At 40.3% G+C, this 26,067-nt stretch overlaps 1 long non-coding RNA gene across 1 annotated transcript; it reads right to left on the minus strand.

Annotated features, from left to right (window-relative positions):
* Nucleotides 1-1,360: 1,360 nt before the first annotated feature.
* On the minus strand, nucleotides 1,361-5,831 carry LOC107968743 (uncharacterized). Its single transcript, XR_001710141.2, has 3 exons — nucleotides 5,783-5,831; nucleotides 3,301-3,571; nucleotides 1,361-1,722 (listed from the first exon to the last, which is right to left on the minus strand). It is a non-coding gene; the product is annotated as an uncharacterized LOC107968743 (long non-coding RNA).
* Between the last annotated feature and the right edge of the window lie 20,236 nt (nucleotides 5,832-26,067).

Below are 26,067 nucleotides of genomic sequence, written 5' to 3' on the forward strand. Positions count from 1 at the left end.
ATGATAATAAACAATGTAATATCACTACTTTCTTTATTCACACACCTAAGCCATCTTTTCCTTTGGAGCTGTAGCTGTGCAGTGGGGAGAGAGTTCTGTTGACCACTGGAGCCAAATAAATGGTTCAATAATGGGCAATTCAAAGGGATAGGGATTATGGGTAATAACCCTAGGATTCTTCCATGTCCTGAACCCTGGGTATATTTGTAGGATAACTCGGTTGTTGATATGTCAACAAATCTCTGGCAAAAAATGTGTTTCCTTTTGAATATCTTTCAGCTTCAATAAAGAAGTAGTTTCAGTGGTTGAAAAGGTAGAAATTCCCATTTTACATTTTAAGTCACTTTTTAGCTGTAATAGGTTTTTGGATTGTCATTGATTTTCTGTATTTGTAGAAAACCAAATAACTGCCTAATCTGGAACTCCTGCATATAAATATAGATGCTCATTCCTATTAAAATTTGAATAAGAATGGTGGCATGGTAGTATTAATTCTGCAAGCATTTGATGAATTTGTGTAATATACTGTACATTACAAACTAACACAACACTATTATGAAATGTCATTATGACATTTTCCAGGTCATATTTTCAATCAATCTGAAAGAGCTCGTTAGGGGCCTAGCAGCCTGCAAGGATTTGCTAGGTGGCTTACAGATTTACTTAAATCCTCATGAAGTTTATGATGTAAGTCAGAGGGGGCACCATATGTGACAGCAGAAAGTACTTCTAGTTCTGATTCTGTTTTAACTAGCTGTGTAAAGTTGGGAAAGTTACTTGCTGTCTATGGGTCTTAGATTCCCAGTCTACCAAGTGGAAATGTTAGCCAAGAACCTTGTCCAAGGTCAGGGTCAGGCTTGCCAGATTCAGCAAGTAAAAATACAGGATGCCCAGTTTAGTTCGAATTTCAGATAAACAATGAATCATTTTTTAAGTACATGCCCCAAATATGGCATGGGGCATATTTGTACCAAAAATGATTCATTGTTTATCTGAACTTCAAACTTAACTAGGCATCCCATATTTGTGTTTGGCGAGATAAAGTAAGTTTCTGGTATGTGGGTTCACTCTTCCTTTCCCTCAGCTGGAATAGTCATGTTTCCTAGCTTGTATGAGTACAGCTTTCAATTTCTCTCAGTGCAATGCTGTAGGTCGCCACTACTCATCACTTACAGTTGGCATGGATGATAAAATCCAGGCTCAGTAAATATCTGTGGAATGAAAGAGTAGTTGGTATCCCTAATTTAATCTGTTATCTCAAATCTATTTCTAAAGTTTGATGATTCTATAACATTTACATAGTGTAAACAGAAATAAAGACAGACAACAGGAATGTATTAATACAGACAAGAACAAGGTTATGGGCAATCTGTAGAGAGATTGATTTGAATGTTTATCTCAGGAAGGATTAAGGTGACACTCAACACCTCTCTTTTCCTATTGAAAGGTAATAGCTTAAAACAGAATATAGGATTTCAGGTCTAGCTTAGATTTGAAGAGTAATACATTGTAGAACTATCATAGGGGTTGGGCTCAGTAAATACTGATTAATAATATAAAAGTAACATTGAGTAATAACATAAAAGTTCAATTTTTTAAGTGTTCTGGTACTTTCCATTGGTGCCTCCATGTCTGCTCCCATCCTTTCTTCACCCTCCTTTGTGCCCAGGGGCCGACCAGAGTAGACCGTGTTAGTGGGTCTCGTTGCTTTCTGGTTTCCAGCTGGATTTGACAAATGGGAGAAAAGTCCCATCAAGGGATTGAACTTTATAATCTAAGACAGAAGGAACACAGTCTTCGGATCAAGACTGGATTAGAGAGTGAGAGGAGGGAAAGGTTGGGGTGTTTATTCCACAGTAAGTGGCCAAGGGTTGGTAGCATCACTTTGACCGAAGGCCCTGGATCCTTTCTGGTACCCTTCTCATGTGGCTACTCTTCTAAGGTTGTAGGAATTACCCGTGTGCCATGCCTCTTCAGATCTAGGGATGTAAAAGCTCCCTACGTTTGCTAGCATTAAGGTGCTTCACCCTGTCTTGTTTCCTTAAACTCTGCCTCACCTTTGCAATTAGTCCCTTTGTTGCAATCTCAAATCATTTTGAGAGTGCCATCTGCTTCCTGCTGGGGCTCTGACTGGTACAAATGGGTACCACTATCAGCTGATTACATAAGACTATAGGTCTCACAGAGGTTAAGTCTCCCATCCCAGATCACATAGCTCATAAATGGCAGAACTGAGACCCAGTACCTCTCTAGGTGAATTTGAAAGAAACAAGAGAGAAAAGAATGGACGCAGGAAGATCCACAAGAATCTGGTCGTGGTCTTGGAACTATGTAATATATTTCTCTTAATTGCCCTGGAAAATATTCCAAGAAAACAAACCTACATCACCATCTATTATATATCTTGTTTTCTATTTTGAGAAGGTCAGAAAAAGAATTCTTCTTTTGTGTTTATTCTTTCTTAGCTCAAGAAAACTGAGAAATAAACAGTAAGGATAATCTCCAAATCTTATAATTCTCATGTAGTACTCTCTACTTTACAACATGATGCTTCTGGTACCTGCAGTCCTCATCACTTTTCCTCAAATCCAAATAATTTTACCTTATAAAGAGAAGATTCTTCTGCTGAGCATGAATCTATTCTTGATAAAGCATTATTATGGACAAGGAGAGTGATATATTAGGTTGGTGCAAAGGTAATTGCAGTTTCTGCCATTAAAAGTAATGGCAAAGGCTGGGCACACTGGCTCACACCTGTGATCCCAGCACTTTGGGAGGTGGAAGTGGGCAGATCACTTGAGGTCAGGAGTTCGAAACCATCCTGGCCAACGTGGTGAAACCCCATCTCTACTAAAAATACAAAAAATGAGCCAGGCGTGGTGATGGGCGCCTGTAATCCCAGCTACTCAGGAGGCTGAGGCAGGAGAATTGCTTGCATCCGGGAGGTGGAGGTTGGACTGAACCGAGATTGTGCCAGTGCACTCCAGCCTGGGCAACAGAGCAAGACTCCATCTCGAAAAAAAAAAAAAAAAAAAAGTAATGGCAAAACCCACAATTACCTTTGCACCAATCTAATACTTAACACCATAAATGTCCTCTGAGATAATGATTTTGAATGGCTTGGAATTAAGTCACTTTTCTAAGATCAGATAATTTTCCATGAGCTTCCTTTAGTGCCAGCCAACCTGGGCACAGTGAGTGGCGACAACTCCTGGGGACCCATGTCACTTCTGGTCTGCAGTCCTGTCCTGAGTGATAGGTGCTTTAAACAGCTGGACTGACTGTTATGTTTCCACTCACCTTCTTATGCATTTCTCGCTTAGTCCAACATCCCCCATCATTCTTTCTCCACCAAAGCTAGCTCCAGAGCTTCAGCTCTTCTTGAATTTTGTCATTTTCTAAGTTTCTTCTTTATTCCCATTGATACTTGCTAGGATAGGATGCATTGGTGGCCCCAGATGCACAAGTGATATTGGCAAAGCAGAAATGGGCTATGGATGTCAAAGAGATGCTGCTGTCCCTTATTCTTGGATGGAGAAGTTTGATGATACCCAGAAAGATCCAGTATGTCCTAAAAGACCCAAGAGAGATGTATAGGCAGTCACCCTGGCGATATACCTGGGCCATTTATTTCGCAGAAGAAACAAGAGATTTTAAGTTAAAATATCTTAAAATTGTGATACAAGGAGTCAACAGGCCTTTGAGGACAGGTAGGGGTTACATTACCTAAGAAAAGTTGCTGCTGCATGGTTTTATTTTAGCTAATTTTATAAAACTGGATTTTATGCACGCTGTCACTGTGAGGGACTAAAGTGACATTGGAACAGAATGCTTTTTCCGTAACGGATTTTACTGGGGGCAAGGGGTGGGATTGGGAGAACTCTTTTCTTCAATGCCATATGATGCATCTGTGTGAAAAAATTCTGCTCCAGGGACTAGATAGGTCAGGAGTTTTAATTTTTCTTTTCTCCCCAATTCCCAAAACCTGAAACTGTATTGAAATGAACTGAGAGTAAGCCTCAGGCTTTATTCTACTCACTATCCATAGAACTCAGTCACAGCAGCCAGTCTTACGTAAGCCTCCTCGCCAGTGGTGTGGCCAAGGGTTGAGGCAGAAACACATGAACCAGGTTTCAGAACATACATCTCCATCCGGAAAAATAGAGCACCTTTACTTGGCATTGAAACTTCTTTCACAGTTGTATCCAAACTAAGCCCATTATTTTTTGTGGAACTCAAATTAGACCTGCTATTTTCTGTTCTGTGTGGAGCAAAGAATTTGGGCAGTGTTTTCCCAAGTTAGTTTGGACTGATAACTGGCCTTGAACCAAAAATGAGCTGAATGACTCTGGTCACTACTGAAATGAATATGTAACTGACTCAAGTCCCAGGTATCCTTTCCTGATGTTTGATTTAAAGTCTAAATGGAGGCATTGGGCCCAAGAGCCATGAACAGTTGATCCACAGCCTTAACTAGCCTCACAATTCTTTCTATTCTATCTTGTGTAAATCAAGTACATAAGCAGGATATTCTCTTCACAGGTAGTTAGATCAGTGTATAAGATCAGATTTACTGCATGCTTCACCAAGTTCATATTTCCCCCATATACAGACATTTTTAAAAAGGTAAAGATATTTTAGTAACTCAAAATGTTTCCCATTCAAACAAGACAGATTAGCACTGCAAAAACAACCACCACCCATTTGCTCTAGAGAATCTGTCTTTTTTTTTCTAACCCTTAGGTAGTGACTTCGGTTGCTTGGGTAACCCATGAGACAGATCAATCAATGTGAATGAGTTTTGTTTTTTAAAGCATCATCCTGGAAGCAGGAGGGCAAGGCTAGGATTTAAGGGAAATGAAGGTGGCCTTTTAGCAACTTTGAGAAGGAAACGAAAGGCAGACATTTCAGGGAAGAGGAAAGAGGAAGAAATAAAGTTGGGGTAATACCCTAGAGAAAAATGGGGATGGGAAAAGAGTCTTCAGATCAAACTGTGTATCCTGATCCAGGCGTTGAGATAATCCTGAACTGGTGAGGCATTGACTTCTAGAGGACACAAAACAGAAGATTTAAAATCTGGCTGCCTGTCAAATCCAAGACGCACAGGTATCAGAGGGCTAAGAGCTGGAGATGGAGATGAATTTAGGGAGAAGCAGGGTGGCTTAGGCTCATAAACTTTGGGACCTCAAGTCACTGGTTTGTGTCTACGTGGCAGTATTACAAAGGCTGTCTACTGTTTTTGCTTTTAGGAAATTTCCCACCTGTTCTTTCTTTGGTTGTTCCTTTTCTATACCTTCATTTTGGCCAAGCATCCTATATGGCTGGACTATGAACATAGAGAGCTCTCCTTCCTTCTCATCTTGAGCCAGGGATCATTCCCTTTTGTATTGGCTGTTTTCCTTGGAAGCGTGAAGCATGAGCTTTAATCAGTTTATAGAGCCGCTGACCTAATTTTACATCTGCAATAAGATCACTATGAATTCTCTGCTTCCCTATGGAGGATAAAGCTCTGCCTTCCCCCTCCCCTCTGCAGTCTTTCTTTGTGATGGACGTTAGAGAGCCTGGCAGGTTCTGTTCCACACTGCATCTCTCCAAGAGCAAATTTATTTATATATTAATTTTATATAAAAAAGATTTCTCATAGGGAGCCAGAGATTGAATCACAGGCAGAAACCTGATTTGAGGTTGAAGGCAGGATGGCAGCAAGCAATGTCAAAGAGCAAAAGCGTTGGGGGCAAGAAGTGAGCAGGGATTGGAAATTTGCTTCCAAAGAGCTCTGTACCTCTCTCCCTCTGGTGTCTGACACACTGGCACAGCTTGCGTATTAGTTTTCTATGCCTGTGTAACAAATGATCACAGATGTAGTGACTTAAAACAATACCCATTTATGATCTCACAGTTTCTGTAGGTCAGGAGTCTGGGGCCCTGCTGAGCTAGGTTCTCTGCTCAGAGTCTCACAAGGTTGAGATCAAGGTGTTGGTTGGTCTGTGTTCTTATATGGAGGATCTACTAGGGAAAGATTCACTTCCAAGCATGGTCCTCCCGCCCCTCGCCCCTGGTTGTTCACAGAATTCATTTCCTTTTGGTCGTAGAATTAATGGCAGCTTGCCTCTTCAAAGCCAGCAAGGGAGAGGGAGAATCTTTGCTGCTTTGTCTCTGACCCCAGGACCCTCTTTTAAAGGACTTCCCTGATTAGTTCAGGCCCACCTATGATAATCTCTTTTGATTAAAGCCACCTGCTGAGAGATTTTAATTATATCTACAAAATCTTGTCACCATTGCTATATTCTGTTAATAAGAAGCAAGTAACAGGTTCCACACCCCCTCAAAAGGAGGGAGTTATATGAGAGTGTGACTCATTGAGTGTCACCTATGGGTGTGTCCTCCATACCTCATCAATGCTCCAAGATGCCCAGGGTCCCCCAAAATCTCACCGTTAACTCAACCCTATTATTTTAAGCTATTAAATGTGGTGAAAGGAACAGGAGAAGAAGTGTCTTTCAGAATAGCTTACATTTCCTTCCTGCTTGGCTGAATCATTTGTGAGTTCACATAAATGGGTTCATGCAGATAATAACCAAGAAATGGGAAGACATTAATTAGAATTGATTTACAATTACACACCTCACTCAAGCCCATTAGTTACATTCTGTTTTTCAAAATTGCTTTCATTTTGTGAGTGTGCCAGACTTTTAAAGATTTGGTAAGGCTTGATGTCAGCCTTCTCCAAGGCCTTTAATACATGATAGGTCAATTGCAAAGAGGGATAATTTTTTTTTTTTGTAATTAGGAAATAACATTTTAAACACTGTATCCTGTACACTGAAGACTCCTAGTTTGTTTTCGTAACATCTTAATTTTTAAAGACTTAATGTATGAGAACTTGAGACAAGGTAAAGAGATTAAGCAATATTTTATTACAATACATTAGTGGGGAAATATTTAGGGGAAGGAATCCCACTTCCTTTTTTAAAAAAATTTTTAATATTTTAAGTTCCAGGGTACATGTGCAGGATGTGCAGGTTTGTTACTTAGGTAAACATGTGCCATTATGATTTGCTGCACCTATCAACCCATCACCTAGGTATTAAGCCCAGCATGTATTAGCTATTTTTCCTGATGTTCTCCCTCTCTCTGCTCCACTCCATCAGGCCCCAATCTGTGTTATTCCCCTCCCTGTGTCTATGTGTTCACACTGTTCAGCTCCCACTTATAAGTGAGAACATGTGGTATTTGGTTTTCTGTTCCCGTGTTAGTTTGCTGAGGATAATGGCTTCTTGCTCCATCCATGTCCCTGCAAAGGACATGATCTCATTCCTTTTTATGGCTGCATAGTATTCCATGGTATATATGTACCACATTTTCTTTATCCAATCTGTCATTCGTGGTCATTTGGGTTGATTCCACGTCTTTGCTATTGTGAGTAGTGCTGCAATGAGCATACTTGTGCATGTATCTTTATAATAGAATAATTTATATTACTTTGGATATATTCCCAGTAATGGGATTGCTGGGTCAAAGGATATTTCTGGTTTTAGATCTTTAAGGAATCGCCACACTGTCTTCCACAATGGTTGAACTAATTTACATTTCCACTAACAGTGTAAAAGCATTCCTCCACAGCCTCTTCAGCATCTGTTGTTTCTTGACTTTTTAATAATCGCCATTCTGACTGGCATGAGATGGTATCTCATTGCGGTTTTGATTTGCATTTCTCTAATGATCAATGATGTTGAGCTTTCTTTCATATGTTTGTTGGCCACATAAATATCTTCTTTGGAGAAGCATCTGTTCATGTCCTTTGCCTACTTTTTAATGGTGTTGTTTTTTTTTCTTGTAAATTTGTTTAAGTTCTTTATAGATTCTGGATATTAGACCTTTGTCAGATGGATACATTGCAAAAATTTTCTCCCATTCTGTAGGTTGTCTGCTTGCTCTGATGATAGTTTCTTTTTCTGTCAGAAGCTCTTCAGTTTAATCAGGTCCCATTTGTCAAGTTTGGTTTTTGTTGCAATTGCTTTTGACATCTTTGTCGTGACATTTTCACCCGTGCCTATGTCCTGAATGGTATTCCCTAGATTTTCTTCTAGCGTTTTTATGGTTTGGGGATTTACATTTAAGTTGTTAATCCATCTTGAGTTAATTTTTGTACAAGGCATAAGGAGGGGGTCCAGTTTCAATTTTCTGCATATGGCTAGCCAATTATCCCAGCAACATTTATTACATAGGGAATCCTTTCCCCATTTCTTGTTTTTGTCAGGTTTGTTGAAGATCAGATGGTTGCAGATGTGCAGTCTTATTTCTGAGTTCTTTATTCTGTTCCATTGGTCTATGTGTCTGTTTTTGTACTGGTATTATGCTGTTTTTGTTACTATAGCCTTGTAGTATAGTTTGAAGTCAGGTAGCATGACACCTCCAGCTTTGTTGTTTTTGCTTAAGATTGTCTTGGCTATATGGGCTTTTTTTGGTTCCATATAAATTTTAAAGTAGTTTTATCTAATTCTCTGAAGAATGTCAATGGGAGTTTAATGGGAATAGCATTGAATGTATAAATTACTTTGGGCAGTATGGTATGGTCATTTTCACAATATTGATTCTTCCTATCCATGAGCATGGAATGTTTTTCCATCTGTCCTCTCTTATTTCCTTGAGCAGTTGTTTGTAGTTCTCCTTGAAGAGGTCCTTCACTTCCCCTGTTAGCTGTATTCCTATGTATTTTATTCTTTTTTTTGTAGCAATTATGAATGGGAGTTCATTCATGATTTGGCTCTCTGCTTGTCTGTTGTTGATGTATAGGAATGCTTATGATTTTCACACATTGATTTTGTGTCCTGAGGCTTTGCCGAAGTTGCTTATCAGCTTAAGAAGCTTTTGGGCTGAGATGATGAGGTTTTCTAGATAAAGAATCATGTCATCTGCAAACAGGGGCAATTTGACCTCCTCTCTTCCTCTTTTAATACCCTTTTTTTTTTCTTTTTCTTGCCTGATTGCCCTGCCCAGAGCTTCCAAATACTATGTTGAATAGGGGTGGTGAAAGACGGCATCCTTGTCTTGTGGCAGTTTTCAAGGGGAATGCTTCCAGCTTTTGCCCATTTAGTATGATATTGGCTATGGATTTGTCATAAATGGCTCTTATTATTTTGAGGTACATTCCTCAAATGTATCTTTCTTTATTGAGAGTTTTAACATGAAGGGATGTTGAATTTTATTGAAGGCCTTTTCTGCATCTATTGAGAAAATCATGTGTTTTTTGTCTTTAGTTCTGTTTGTGTAATGAATTACATTTATTGATTTACATATCTTGAACCAGCCTCGCATCCCGGCAATCAAGCCAACTTGATCATAGTTGATAAGCTTTTTGATGTGCTGCTAGATTTGGTCTGTCAGTATTTTGTTGAGGATTTTTACATTGATGTTCATATTGGTCTGAAGTTTTCTTTTTTTGTCAGGTTTTGGTATCAGGATGATGCTGCCAGGTTTTGGTATCAGGATGATGCTGGCCTCATAAAATGATTTAGGGAGGATTCCCTCTTTTTCTATTGTTTGGAATAGTTTCAGAAGAAATGGTACCAGCTCCTTTTTGTACCTCTGGTAAAATTCAGCTGTAAATCCGTCTGGTCCTGGGCATTTTTTGATTGGTAGGCGATTTATTACTGCCTCAATTTCAGAACTTGTTATTGATCTACTCAGGGATTCAATTTCTTTCTGGTTCAGTCTTGGGAAAGCTTATGTGTCCAGGAATTTATCCATTTCTTCTAGATTTTCTAGTTTATTTCCATAGAGATGTTTATAGTATTCTCTGATGGTATTTCTGTGGAGTAAGTGGTGACATCCCCTTTATCATTTTTTATTGCATCTACTTGATTCTTCTTTCTTTTCTTCTTTATTCATCTAGCCAGTTGTCTGTTTTATTAATTTTTTTTAAAAAAAAAACAGTTCCTGGATTCATTGATGTTTTGAAGAGTTTTTAGTGTCTCTATCTCCTTTAGTTCCTCTCTGATCTTGGTTATTTCTTGTCTTCTGATAGCTCTGGGAATCCCACTTTCTACTTTTTTTTTTTTTCCTTTAAGACCAAGACAATCCCAAATATCAGTTAGCTCTGGTAGGCAAAATTCTGCCTTTGGAAAATGGACTCGTTCTCCCTTTGGTATTCTTCCTTCATTCACAAAACTCAAAGGGCATAGCTTATAGAATTGGGCCCATAATACTGGAAACCAAAGTATCCTCCAGTTTAAGGGTTTATGAGAATCAAGGACCCCATTTCAGAAATAAAGCCTCAGGGGAAGGAATTTAGAAGACTGGAATGAGTAGGGAGTCCTTAAAGAGTTTATCTCACCTAAAATAGTTTCTATTTCTGCTTCCTCTTTTTAACTTTTCTTTCCCCATACTTCTCTGTAATTCCTAAAGCCAGGTTTCAGAGATAGCTCTCTGTCTTTCCTATTTAACAAGAATTTTTAGCAGGGTGTATGGGCTTCCCAGTATACATTTCTCAGCTTCCCTTGCAGCTAGGTATGGTCATGTGACTAAAATCTGGCCAATAAAATGTGAATAGAAGTGATATGTGCAACTTCCAGGTCATGTCCTTAAAGGAGAGGGACAGGTCCCTCCTTTGCTTTATTCCCTTCCCACTGGCAGAATGTGATGGTGCAGGTAGAAGAGGGATCACCCACTTTGGCTCATGTGATGGGAGTCACGTGTTAAAGATGGCAAAGCATCAAGAGAGAAGGACCTTAATTGCCAATAATAATATGCGGCCACTACACCTACCCTAGACTTTCATGTAAGACAGAAATAGACTTCTGTCTTATTTAAGTCAGTATTAGTTTTAGTATCTTGGTTAAATCATCCTCACCTATGTCATAACAAATATACCAGCTTAACAAGTATGAATCACCAATGGCATCAGGGGAAAGCACAGTGGTTAACAGTGAGGCTTTGGTATCAGGTAGACCTGGATTAACTTGTAATGCCCATGCACCACCCACATCTATGGCTGAGCCTCAGTTTTGTCTTTTGTAAAATGGGGATAATAGTATCTGCCTTATAGCGTACTGTATAAAACCAAAAGGTGAAGATCCAACGATATACAAAATAGATATGGTCTGCATTCCTATAGAACTCAAAGTGCAGAGGGGGAGATACAGAACTAAGCAAATGCATAAATAATTCCAAATTGTAGGTAGTGCTATGGACAAGCAAAGGAGAATAAGAGCAGAGGACTCCCTACAACAGTGAAGTCCAGTGAGAAGGAAGCAACCCTGATTAATGCATCCCTGTGACCCTGTCAGATCCACCTGTGTATTCATACCAGGCCACTTATCCTTCCCCTAGCTCTTAGAAAAGCTGTAATTAAAATACTTGAATTTGGGGGGGGCTATCCCCAACAACCAGATGGTATGCCCCACGAAGGCCGTGTCCATGTGTGTCTTGCTTGTTGCTGTACTTATGAGCCACCCTGTTATCAGCTGAGTAAAGAATGACTAAACAATTAAAGCCTGGGTTGCACATCTCCTAACAGAGTTTAGTTGTATTATCTTCAAAGAAGACTGAATTTGAGCTAGGTTAGAAAACTGTTATCTCTGAGAACTCTGTGGTGAAGTTGCTTTATATCATTAATATTGACTACTGAATTCTTAGCACTAAGCACAATGCCTCACTTAGAGTCGGTATTTAATATCTGTTGAATGAATGAATGAATGAATTTCTAGTAACATTTCAGTTCCCACCATTAGAAATCTCAACACAATGAACATTGTAACAACCAGGGCTGTGCAAAGGTGGAATGGGCCCCTTTGGGAAGAATTGAGCTTCTTATTTCAGAGGCATTTGAGAGAATTGTTCAGGATTTTGGGAAGGACATCATGTTCTGAACAGCGGGTCATGTCTTGCACATGTCTGCCAATCCTGAGAGTGTATGTGCATTGTTTGTACCTGGGGTATTTGAAACTTATGCTTAAGGAGCTTTAGGCATTTTTACTGAAATAATTTCTGTGTTTTAAAGTTGCTTACGTGAAGCTTTATGGAGTATAAAGATAAACTGAAGGCTGACTTTTGTCCCAGTGAGTCACAAAATCAGAATGGCATCAAGGTTTCCTGGGCTTCTTGGACACAGGAGAACAGATAAAGGTTGTCACATCCACCTTGAGACCAGACACGTGGTCCAGGTTTGATCACTTCACGCTGGTGAAATGCTGCTTCCTGCAGGGAACCCTCCAACTCTGTGCTCCAATAATAATGCCATTTACATATTTTCATCACAAATACCCTCACATAATAATAATATCATTTGGGGTCTGTTTCCTCCACTAAACTCTGACTATCTTGTTGGTATCTTACTCCCATTTTATCTCAATGCCTAACACATTGCTTAGCCTTGGTGGGTGCCCAATAAATATTTACTGAATTAAAAAAAAACATTCCCTACTGTCCTCATGGGGAGAGAGAAGGGGAAATACTTTTCTGATTTTCATAGACGAAAAAACTGAATTGTAGAAAAAGAGTAAGTTGCTGCAGTACTGACATCCACAGCTGATGTTCTGAGAATCTGACTTCTGGCTTGGCCTTCTTATGGAGGCCGAAGGGATCCTTATTCCTAATGGGTAGTGGTATTGCAGAGTTAGGGTTGCTATCCAGTCTGCAGTGGAAGCACACTCACAGACACGAGGGACCCCACGGAATTCCTGATGAGAGTGTGAAATAGACAGACTTCTGCTCTTTGTTTCTCTGTCCTCTGCATGTTACAGGAAACCCTTCCCTCCCTTTCCACCCCAGCCATACCCATCTTTTCCCATTACTGGCTTTCAGAAGCCCCCTGCCCCTCACCGTTTCAGATTCCCACAGCTGTTCTTCAGAAGAGACACTGAAGCATCTGTAAGCCCACGTTTGTTCCTGCATTTCCTTATGGTGACTAATGGGTAACACCTGTCCCATGCATTCCCTCTTGCACTCTTACGATTGGATTTATCACTGCAGTAGTTTAACCATAACTAGAAAAATGTAGCTCTCTAAAGTCCCCATAATGTTGAGGTTCCTAATGTGGTTTAAGTTATTCCTTGCGTCATAAATAACATACACGGCACTATTATGGACCAATACCCTGAAAAGAAAAGGCACCAAGATCATAAATAATACACACAATAGGGGCTTGAGGAGACTCAGCAAAATGCCCTGGGGGGAGAAGGAGTGGGTTCCTGATGCTAGGAGCGGGGGCGGGGCAGGGGTGGTGGGGGTGGGTGGTTTCTAGGAAAGGCTGGGCTTTCCGGACCCAAGCTTAGAAATGTCATCCTATTCTTGCAACTCTTTCTGATTCAGCTAACCTAACTGTGCAGCCGAGGGGTTGCACCTGGTCAGAGGCCAAGGTCAGCTTGGTCTCCCTCCCCAGTGAAGGGCGGGAGGAGGATCAATCTGCCTGTGCATTTGTCTTGTCTTGCACACCCCCTATTATTGCCAGGAAGGGGAAGAAGACAGAAGCAAGCTCATGTCATGTGAATGATCTCAGGCCCGGCACGGACCAGAAGCCACCTTTCACGATCACATTATTTTTCTCATCCATTCTAGCCCGTGTCAGTCATTCCATTGAGAGTAGCTGCAATTTTTACCGGATTAGGCCTATCAGATTATACTCTAAAGATGAAGAAAATGCTACCCCTCCAACAAAAACGGTTTCCACTTTACACTCAAAAGCTTCTTATTCTTTTTGCTTTGAGGGAAAGAGAAAGAGAGAGTGAGACCATGTGCAGTGCCCTTTATTTGGACTTTTATCTTAACCTGGGAATACCTGGTCTTCTGTTTTCTTCCTTCTCATGTAACTCTTCATTGATTTTCTTTAAATCAAACAAGCTGCCATCACAGACTCTTACAAAAGAAAGTCAGCCATGGAGGAACCCTGGGCTTGGAATAGAAGCCAATCTAATTTTAGTTGCCGGTGAGCCTCTCTAAGCGGTGGAGAGTGGTCAGAAATTCATCTTGGCATGTGCTATCAGGACCCAACAGGAGCCAGCCACTGTCACCCGGCCGTGGGAGAGGGGCGAGTGCCTCGCTGATGACAAGTTCCACCATCATTTTATGATGAGGAAGCTTGTCTGCTCCAAGTAGGTCTTTCATCCTCTACTTTTTAAAAATTAAAATTGCTTCTGATTTATGGATTAATCTCTTGCCGACATCATGGGTGGGGGGTGCAGTGCTTCATTTTGATAAGCAGCTGAGCCCCAAGCTCCTGCTTTTCTTCACGGGAGGTTCGATTCCTTGCCTTTGGCTGAAGTCAGAGGCTTGGGCCGACTGTGAGCTGTCAGGACAGTTCCCAGTTGATGCCTGCAGGATTCCTAAACTTCACAGACCATCCCACTGAATCTTGTTATAAGGATACTGCATTTAAAAAAAAATTGAATTGTTTGGTTTGTTCATACTAATAAGTTCTTGTAGGATTCTTTTTAAAAGGAAGATGTAGCATGGAGAATGACTCACACACTATGCACTGTCTTGAAAAACAGTCCAGGCCCCATCTACTTACTGATATAATTAAAACTGGATTAAGAGGATAGATTATAGAGTTTCTAAGGCCGTTAGGGAGTTTAAACTCCAGGATTTTCCCATCTTTTTTTTCTTCTTTCTACTCCTCTTTCTCTTATTCAGGTTTATCTATGTCATTATATCCAATGTAAACAGGTGAGAGTCTTAGAAATGGAAACTGGGTTGGCAAAAGGGGAAAATCTCAGGAGATAACAAAGGATCTTTGAGTAAAAGGAGATGTTAGAGATTAATCAGGGAGTACGGATGAGTGGTTAAGCAAGCGGGATCTAAAGTCAAGTTTCCTGGATTCAAACCATCGAATGATGAATGAATTCATCATTCATCCACACTGGAACTCCCTGAACTTCAATTTTGTTGTATGTAAAGTAGAAATGACACAAGCATCTCCTTTGTAAGGAGGGTGTTTTGAAGATTAAACAAAATTGTATGTGTAAAGTGTCCATATAGTAAACTTTCAATAAGTTATTGTTACTATCATCTAGTTTAAACTCTTGGGTTTGGGGGGAAAAGGAAACTGGGGTTCTGAGAAATCGGTGAAATTTGCCCAGAAATGCAGAGCTATAGGCAGAAAGACCCTGAGTGAACCTTCTTTTATATATATTGTGTCATTTTCAAAAACCCTCTGTCATTAATCTCTCCTTTTTTTTTTCTTCATGTAAAGTTCGTGTCTTCCCTCAACTGAAACAAATAACGTGTAGAAAAGCCTGTCTCAATTCAGATTCATAAATCCAAGGCTAGTCAGAAGTAAAGGTCTGAAAAACAAAGTAGCCTCTTGTGAGCACCCAGAGTGGGATGTAGGAAACATTTGTTTGTTTACTAGGATACCTCTGTCTTACTACAAACAATATTCTGGTGCAGAGGAGAGCATGTGGCAGCTGGGGCTGCAAGGTCGGCCCAAGGACAGTGGAAAACCAAAGATGCTGGTGTATGCCATGATTCTCGGGGGTATCAGAGAGGTACCTGCTCAGCACTAGTGGTCTGTGGCCACTGAGATGTAAAACGTACAAACCTCTCTCTTCCCGGAGTCAAGAACCGGGTTTCAGTACAGAATTCTCTAGCCTGTGTCACCCTCCTTTGCCTTTAAAATGAAAAATAGTTTTGAATTGAGACCATATTTGGATAGGTCTACAACACACCCAGAGGGGAAAGACTAAAAGCAGTAAGATAGTAGATCAGGCTGCGGACGTTTTTTGAGTAGAAATACTTGTAGCTCGGTTGATGTGAGTTCGGTAACTGACCAATATATTCATGAGTCAGTAAGTTTGGGAGAACCTACTGTGTTCCTAGCTGTCTGCCAACATGGTATGAATTCCAGAGGAGTTTGCAGTGTGGATGGAAAGACAAAATACACAAGACATTTGGGAGGCAGTCCAAGAAAGTATAAAATTGAATCAGATTTTACACACACACACACACACACACACACACGTTGATTCTTACTATTTTTCTCATTACTATTTGCAGCAGTTATAGTCTATAAAGACACAACAAACACTGAATTAGTAGATACTGCATTATTTCTCCTAGGGGAATTACAGGGTTAGAGATTCCTGTCCATCTCTGGTCATAATATTTTGTCAGCCTATCAATATGTAACCTTGTTTTGTGAGTTTTTCTCTTAAAAAAAAAAAAACACCTTATTGAAAGTATACTGTTGATTAATTAGCATTGAACTTGGTGCAGGACAGGCGATCCCTAAATTTGGGGCTTAGCCCAGTGGCAGTGGGGGTTTGTCTTTGCCCAGCAAAGCATTTGAGGGTGAGCTGGTGGTGTCAGACAGCAATCTTTCATTGAATGGTACTGCTACCTTGCTGAGCAGGGCTAATACACAGGCAGTGTTCCCAGAGCCAGCACCTTATGGGCTGTTGGCAACGGTATTTATACCCACTTAAACCCACTTTTAATTACATGAAAATTAAGGAGTGGGTTAATGTAAATTGAGGGAAGGGTTATTTAGGACCTTCTAGGAAAGGAGAAGTAAATTCTGGGTAATCGCCGTGGCAAAGGGGTGGTCACTTCTGGATTGCTGCCACGGTATATGTGGACTGTCACTGCACTAGTGGGAGTGTCTCATGCAAGTGAGCAATGAGGGCAGCTAGGGATTGCTTTGGTCACCCTTTGCTGGTTTCCTCTGGTTTCTTCACTTTATCCTGTCTGGGCCAGATCCTGTTTTGGTCAGCAGAGTTACGACCGGAACACAAGTCTTGCCAGCCTCCTACCTCAAACTCACAGCCAATAGCACTGTAACTCATGCCTGAATGTAGCTTATGGAACACATATCTTAAGGCACATCACAGCCTTCTTGTGCTTAGGAACACTAACCTGCACTTCAGCACTACACTTAGGGGTCATTTTAAGCAGCAAGATCACCAACAATACACACAAAAATGCACAGGTCCACAAATGACCCATGAAAGTGCCTTAAGTATTGAGTATGGAGTTACAAATATATTGTAGCAAGTATGCAAATTCTCAGATAATGAGGATCCGCTGTACCTGCAAATGGTACCTGGTTTTATTGGAGGTACCTGCAAATGTTATCTGGTACTGCAGGAGGATGTGAGGAGACATACCTTCTGAAAGAGTGTCCATACTAGGGAGTACTGGGAGATGATGTCGGATATTGGTTACTTTTGCCCTCCTGGTATTCATTTCCCCTTGTCCTGGTATCCCTTGGATCTTTGTGCAGGAAACACACTCACTAGTCGACATGGTTTGGTTAGGGCTGATTCTTCCCCCAGCTTCATGGATAGACTGACCCAAGTGTGGCCAGCCAGGCTGTTTTGTTCAGGAGTTGGCCAAGGAGACTCAGCTCTGGGAGTGTTTTCCTGCTGGGATTGATAGCTGCCAAAAAATGAAACATGGAGCTGTTGGGGACCAGGAAGAGAGAGGCCATCTGAGAAGAAAACTAACACAGGGAGAAAGAGAGGAAAAGAGAGTAAACAGAGACAGAGTATGGGTGTCGTTTTTAAAACATGCCTCAGTGCAGCCATGTCTGAAGGAAACTCTGGACTTTGTGATTGTGTGAGCCAATGCGTTTTCATGCATTTTTATTTCCTCAGATAATCCTAGTTGGGTTTCAGCCAAAAGACTGGGACAGTAAATAGATCTCCCAGTCAAAGGATTTTGAGTGAGGAGCTGACACCCTCTCAAACTAGCTGAAATCAAAAGGAGGTCGTTATAGACCACAGAGACGCACATGGAATCCAAGCTCAAGACATTTACCTGGGCCTTGGGAAAACTGGAATTGGAAGCTGAAAGCTGGGAGTTACTCTCCTACGTATAAATGGCACCATGGATGAGCTCATCTTTGTTTCTCTCTGGACCACAGCTCCATCCTCCTTTCTCTCTTTCTCTGCTTATAGATCTTATGGCCAGGCCTGTGCCCTGGAGTTTTAACATTGTTCCCCTTGTCTTAGCCACCCTAGTTTCTCAGAATCCCTGTTCCAAATCCCCAAGAGAATAACCCGATTGACCTGGCTTCTTTTCTCATAAGACCAGGCTGTAGATTCTTTCCCCAGATAAGTTCCTGCCTCAGATCCAATTGCTGTAAAGTATCAGGTAGTGACTATAGGAATGCAGTCAACAGGCATCTCTGACACAAGGGAGGCTGGATCTGAGGAAGTGTCCAAAGCTAGATGGGTGCATTTGGAGTTGAGGTTGTGGAAGCAGGAAGATAGAGCTCTCAGAAAATAGCTCCTACTTTATGTTTCTCTCAGGACCCCTAACTTCTAATTTCTGAACATGAGAAGATAGGCCTATAAAACTATGCATTTGTATTAACAAAATCATTTTATTTTTATTTTAAAAATGTTACTTAAAAATATATACATGCAGAAACATGCATTTAAACATATGTATGTACATAAACATATATACACACACATAAACACATATACACATATAACCATGTACATGGTTAGACATTCGTTTGTGATCTTTCCAGGTACAATGTTGTCCAATGATCGAGAATATACATGCATATTTTTAAAAACTAGAATGGATGATGACACGGTTTCTTAAAACCCTGTAATACTTTTCTGGTATACTGTGTTTTTTCTACTCATGGCTCCCTAATTTAGTTTATGACTATATGTTTCTATATTATTCATTCAAAACATTGTACTCAGTGCCAAATAGAGTATGGGCACTGAGTACTTGTTGAATAAACATTTGTCAAATGCACAAGTGAGTGACTTTGTGCCCATGGATTCAAGGACTTCTTGCAGTAGGTCCTGGGTTCTTCCCAGAGGTCCTCAGTCTGTATCTTTTGAAAAATAGTTTTGAGACATACATAGTTTCTGGGAAACCAGGTCTGTTTATTCCCCACAACAGAGTCACCTCACTTCAATTAAATGGATGCAAAATACTGCCTTTCTATTGAGTTTTCTAATGGATACAACTCTAGATATTTCTCAGAAAAATGCCCAGGCCAGTAGACCTCTAGGCCCCATTTTGGATTTTTATGCTCAGTAGATGGTTATCGTAGTCCCTTAGGTTGTTATTTAGTCAAATTATGTTCATTTTATCGCCTGTGCTTTTCTTCATATTTCACTCCCTTTGATTTGTTTTTCTTTTCTTTTCTAAATTCCCATCAAGGCATCATATTACCCCTAATTGCCTGCAATGTTCCGAGTCTGGTCTCATTGCTGACACAGAGACAGACTCTCTTAGCCATGGTTTGGGATGCCCCTGTGTGTGTGGCTGAAAATTTTACTAGCTCAGAGAATTGCTGAGCTGCAGTGCTCGCCTTACCTCCTCATGGCTTTTTTCCACTAGCTCACTATTTTGTTGTTTTCTTGATTACTCCCATCCAGGAATCCCCTTCAAGTTAAATTCCCTCTTAAAGTTTATTCATCCCCAGATAGATCATCTGCATTTTTTCAACCAGTGCCTCATTGTGTTATTTTTGACATCTGTTACTAAGATCCACACATAGCATGGTATTGTGTGCCAGTCTTCCACTGCTGTTAGGAACACCTCCCAATTTAGTGTCATCTGCAAATGCGATTATCATGATAATAGTAATAAGATCTTCCCCTCTCTTTCCTGATTCTTAATAAAGTTGGTAGAGTAAAGCAGTGTCTTTGCAGATTGTACACTCCAGACCCGCTTCTCACAACTCTGTCAATTTCCACTCATTGCTGAGCTTGGTTTAGGATCTGTTTTTTTCTTCCTGGGACGATACAAAAAGATCCATCCAGCCTTCCCTTTATGGAAGGACTCTGCAAATGCAACTTACCAAACCTAGGGGAAGCTGTCAGCCTTGGTTTCTTTCTCCCTATTGAGTTCCTTTCTCTCCAGTTCCATCTCAGAGGTAAGGTGCATCCCTTGACTCTCCACAGGAGAGTATAGATTGTTAGCCATTGGATGGATGGGTGAATGGATGGGTAGTTGGGTGGCCAGGTGAGTAGATACACAGGACACTCAGGCACTAGCCTGTTTACTGCTCTGAGGCTAGTAAGTATGGTTTGGGAGGCCAAGGAGACAGTTACTTACCACTGGTTTTATGTACATCATAATGTTCTTTGAGTAATCCAGTCTTCTTTCACGTAGGGTGCAATTCAGGGCCATCCAAGGCTGCCCTTCAAGTAGGGAGCTTTGACATCTTCTAAATCAAACCTTGTATTCATGCTTTCAGCTCCTCACATTTTGCATTTATCCACTGCATGAAAAGTCAAACATTGCAGTTTGTGATGCATTCCAGTGCACGTGGCATTGGTGTCCTGCCTTTTCTCTTCCCTGGGACACTCCAACACAGTTATACATAGTATAGTGTTAGGAAGGGTTACCTGGTGCTTTATTTTCTCACTGGTTGGCCTTTGTTGTGTTATTCTATATCTCTTTTGGGGTTTTTTAAATACTTCATAATAACAAAAAAATAGAGATGAAGATATGGACTCTGCCTTCAAAAGGCTTCCTGTTTATCAGGGAAGACTTGCATAGTAAATAGCTGTAATAAATTATGAGAAAGCACTACAGATGAGATGGGTCTATAATGGTTCCAGAGATGAGGGAACCCTGCCTGGAAGGTAGGGTTCCTACCTGGAAGTGGTGGTGGTGGTGGTGGTGCTATTGCTGGTGGTTGCGATATTATCGGGGTAGTGGGAAGGGAGTGATATAAACAGGATAAGCACAGGAATCATCCTTGGTCTGACCCTTGAAGGACAAGGAAAGTTCACCAGGCAGACAAAACAATAAGGGTATTTTAGGGAAAGGGCATGGCCAGGTAAAAATACAAAGTGCATGTGGGAAGTGGTCCAATATGGCGGGATCTAGTGTATTTGGAAGGCTGAAAGATTGGTAGTTTAGAAAGGTGAGTTTGGGGCCAGGCACGGGGGCTCACACCTGTAATCCAAGCATTTTGGGAGGTTGAGGAGGGCAGATCTCCTGAGGTCAGGAGTTCAAGACCAGCCTGGCCAACATGGTGAAACCCTGTCTCTACTAAAAATACAAAAATTAGTCAGGTGTGGTGGCAGGTGCCTGTCATCCCAGCTACTCAGGAGGCTGAGGCAGGAGAATCGCTTGAACCCAGGAGGCGGAGGTTGCAGTGAGCCAAGACTGCGCCATTGCACTCCAGCCTGGGCGACAAGAGCAAAACTCCGTCTCAAAAATAAATAAATAAATAAATAAATAAATAAATAAATAAATAAATAAATGAAAGGTGAGTTTGGAAGATTATGCATGCCATTTATACTAGGCAAAGACACTTCCATTTTTTCTATAAGACCAAGGGCTCTTAAATGAGACAGTGATATAATCTGATTTTAGAAAAGCTAGCTAGGCAGCAAAATGAATGTAGATAAGCCTGGAGGTAGGAGTGATTGGTTTTGAAAGAGGTATAGGTAGAGACGTTGGGAAGAATATACTAAACAGAGGGTATGGCATGAGCAACAGCATAAGGGAGGAAGATAAGGTGCATTTATATCAAAGAAATAGAGTGTAAGTCTTAGAAACATTTGGAGAATGTCAATGAATGAATGAAGCTGGAGATCTTGAATGCCAGATCAGGAAATCTGAAATTTATTTACATGATATTGTGGAATAACATTAGGTTTTTTAAAAGGGATGACTTGAAGTGTAATTTTAGAAAGATTTAATAGAAGTTTATGGTAGATGGAGGCAATCAGAACAGAAGCAGAGACCTGTTTTTCTTTTGTATGACATATAGTTAGTTTTTGGGTTTTGTAGTTTGGACTTTTGACTTAATAATTGTCAGTATCTCTACCTTATAAATATTATTATTTTTGCATATTGTGATGTTTTCATCTTTTTCCATTTCATTGATGAAAAATCCCTGTGAAATTTCAAAATGTTAGATTCTACATTTTCTCAGGAAAATTCTGAAACATTTGGAGTGGTTCCTACAACCCACTTGATAGACTATTATCCCCAACATCTTTTGTTTTTATTGAAAGTGTTTGTAAACAAAGGGCAGAAATCTCCCTAAGAGGTATTTGACAGGTTCCATTTAGCTTTATGATAACAAAATTGACAGTTTATGTGCGAGGGTATAGATCTTTGATTCCAGATTATTCTCTGAGAAATAAAGGGTGACTACCAGTTTTGGAGCCTACGCAACTGGTTGTGGTATTGACATCATTTAATAACACTTGAAAAATACTATGGGACATGTGTGTGTGCATGTTTGGTTGAAGAAATTCTCTTTTGGCAATATTAAATTTGAGATGGCTGTTGACCATCTAAATGGAGAAATCAAGTTGTATATATACAATAAGTATATATCTACACATACATACATTACCTATACCTATACTTATATCTATCTGAGGGAGATGTCTCTCAGGAAATGTTTTTGGGACTAATCAACATAGAGATTTTCTGTCGTTGTTGTTGTTAAATCCATAGGACTGGTTAGATCACCTAGTATATTAGGGTATGCTAGGTTCTGCTGCAGAAACAAATAAATCTTGGAAATTGTAGTGACTTAACCAAGTAAGATTTATTTCTTGCTCACTCAGAGACAGATGCAAATGTTTCTGGGTAGGCAGTTCTTTAAGCAAAGATCTAAGGAATTTTTTCTTTTCTTTTTTGGAGATAGAGTCTTACTCTGTCACCTAGGCTTAAGTGCAGTGGTACAATCATGGTCACTACAGCCTCAACCTCCCAGGCTCAAGCAATCCTCCCAACTTAGCCTTCTAAGTGGTTGGGACTACAGGCATGAGCCATCATGTCTGGCTAATTTTTATTATATTTTTAATAGAGACCCTGTGTTATCCAGGCTGGTCTTGAACTCCTGGCCTCAAGTGATTCTCTTACTTAAACCTCCCAAAGTGTTGGGATTACAAGTGTGAGCCCTTGCACTCACCCCTGTAAGATATATGAGCTGCTTCTACTGTGGGACACTACCAGTAGCAGAGCAGATCTACTTGGACAAACTCATTTGTGAAACAAATGTGCTCCATTTGTTTTCTATTAGTTCTACTATTTTTGTTATTTTTAAAAAAGATTGATAAAAAATTTAAATTCAACTTTAGAATGCATGGAATGTTAATAATCTAAAACACAGTCCTTATTAGGAAAAGCGTGTACTTTGGCAAAAAGGAAAAAAGAAGGCTAGTCTCTTAATAGTAGGAAAGTTTAGACTCTGGTTAATTAAATATATGGGAGATTTTGGTCTGTTTTGTTTTCATATAAATGATAATTTCAGGGCATTTGTTATCTTACTTAAGGAATGATTCAGACTGCTGGATAATTTGGTTAATTTAATCTTGATGTTGGGGAAGCCCAAACAGAATCATGCCATTATCTAAATGGCTGTCAGCTCCATTGTTTTGATATTTTAAGAAAATTGGTCCTCCATACAGGAAATCGTCTCATCTCTGAACTCCCACTCATCACAAGACAGAAGTCCCCAGGGGGCTGAAAGTAAGCCCCTGGACTCCCCAGAGGGACTTTTCTAATCGTTGGCCCTGGAAGATGACTCTGTATTGAGTATTCTGTCAAGAGACTATGAAGGTGCTGTATTTCTATTTCATACCTGGGAGTGGTTTAAAACTAAGTGCTATCAAGCCTTCTTTTGTTCCGTATATAAGAAAGAGATTCATAATAAAAATCGTAAATAAGAGACAAAGGAACCCTGAAGTTTCTTTTTCCTTCTGCTTGCTTTTCCCTGTTCAGCGATAGAACAATTTATGAATCTGACAAATCCTCCCCTAGATAATGGTAAGAGTAACATAGTGCTCAGCTGAGTGACTCCAGGCCACTAAAGTTTATTAGACTGTGGAGCAACAGCGGCAGGATTGACGCAATAATCAAATGATATGCTTGATTTGGGCTCTCCCTGTCTCTCTTCCCACCCATTCCCCTCCCATTTCCTTCCCTCCCTTTCTTTCTCCCGCCTGTACTTAAAAAAATAAAAAATAAAAAACTAAATAGAGGGAATTTGAAATCGAATAGGTTGGCAGGGGTGGACTCCTGATTTCCACAAGCAACATTCATTCAGAAAGTATGAGAGTCCTGTGCCAAAAGGGTAAATGAAAATAAGGAACATGGCCATAAACACATTTCAACTAAATTTTTGGTTTGGATCTGGGTAACCTAAGAGGAAGAGAAGACTAATCCAACTGCCACACTCTTAGGCCAAGCCTGAATTGTCAGGACACCAGAGACATAATCAGAGGGTATCGATAACTTGAGTTACACCAACACCAATGGGTCAGAGTTGGCAGGAAGGCAGTAATTTAGACTGGAAAGTAGATCATGCTTTGAAAACTGTGGGATCCATAGGGCATGTTCATGGTAAAAAGAAAGGTTTTCAGAAGTCACTTAATCCATTGTCTCAAAATGACAGGTGGAAGGCTAAATCTGGCTATACACGCATTTGGTTTGAACAGCACTATTTTGTAAAGTTGAAGTTTAATGCCTTCAAGGGAGATTTTGATAGTCTACTGCACTGGACTTCACCTCCCCCTATTATCTTCTGTTATTTCTGTACATATATACTTTAGTTCCTGACCCATGAGGGCCTTTGTGTCTGACCCAGGAGTCTATGCCCTGCTCCTTGTAGGACCATGAGTGACTCTTGATTGAAAAGAAAAGGAAATCTTAAGCTAGCCTCCTTGTCCTCTGCTCTTAAGGAGATGGAATTCAGTGGAAATTGCTAAATGTCACCATTGTTCAGGAGACACTGAAGAAGTTAACATATTATGAAAAAACTACTAGGCTGACACCCAGCACAAGAGACCTTCAGCTTTTTCAAGACAGTGAAGGAAAAAGGTCTCTCAAATATCAAGAAACATATTTTATAACCAGAATAGTCTGTGATGAATGGGGTAATAATATTCCACCCTTCCTATAAAGAAAAGTGGTATGGACATTATTGCTTTTTTGGACACTGGAGCAACTGTATCACTCATTTCTGAGAGGTTGTCAAAAAAAATTGAAGGGTTTAAATATATGACCTTTTACAGGAATTACTTCCACAATAGCTTATTCTACCAAGTCCGCTGAAGTTGTGGTTGCAACAATGAATTTCCTGTTGTGAGATGCAAATTGTGGGCTAATTGCAAGATTTAATCCAATCTCGTTTGGGGCAGTTCTTGAAAAATTGGGTTCCTGCTGCACTATTTCATGTGTCAGTATCAAATATTCTGTCACGAAGATGAAATAACACAAGGAGATTTTTAAAGAGGGAGAAATAGTAATATTCAGAATGCAAAAGCTGTCAGAAATATCGACTGGTCTTGAATCAAATGGGTTTTGCTTTGTGAATAAAGGTGGTAATGAGACACGGAAGTCATCCAGACTATGCAGAGCTCCAGCAGAGGCTCCAAAAAGAGGGGCAGCAAAGATGCCAACCAGATATGCATAATAAAGTAGAATGAGGAAAATAAATCTGTGCCTGTTCCCTGGTTAGTAGTCACTCTTATGCAAGACATCACACTGTTATACCTGTCTAGACCTTGCATGTGATCTGGCCTGAAGGAGAGAATTTCAGAAATACCAGGGTGAGGCAGGAGAAAATGTTTACTGAAATAGATAATTGAAAGCTCCACTTCCAGCCTGTCAGTTTGGCCAGCTGAATAATTGCATCTGAAGCCCCGAGTAAACTCCATCTCTAGATGAGTTGTTCCGATTAAATGGTGTCACCTGTAGTCATTGACAAGTCCCTGGATTGTCTCTGTCAAGCACCATCTGTGCACACCAGAGACATATCCAAAGGCTACTGGCAAACATCTTTAGATAATGAGCGTAAATTAATAACTACTTTTGTACGTCACGAGAGATCATGCCATTTTAATGTTATGCCCTTTGGGTGAACAAATGGGACAAAGATCTTTTAGATACTAATGAATAGTGTCTTACAAGGATTAATTTGCCCAACTTTTTGCTGAGTTGGCATCACATGCAATGTGTTCTCATTTGTTGGATCTGTGGCGGGGGTCGGTTTGCGGAATTAAAAGAGGGAGAGTTTTAATTTTGAGCATGAAGACTATTATTTAGAGAGGATGTCATTCTGGATCCTTAATGACTCAGCTTTTCATGGGGTCACCCAGTAGGGTTGTCCAGGCTGTA

This window comes from Pan troglodytes, chromosome 18 (assembly GCF_028858775.2).
Source record: "Pan troglodytes isolate AG18354 chromosome 18, NHGRI_mPanTro3-v2.0_pri, whole genome shotgun sequence".
NCBI classification, from domain to species: domain Eukaryota; kingdom Metazoa; phylum Chordata; class Mammalia; order Primates; family Hominidae; genus Pan; species Pan troglodytes.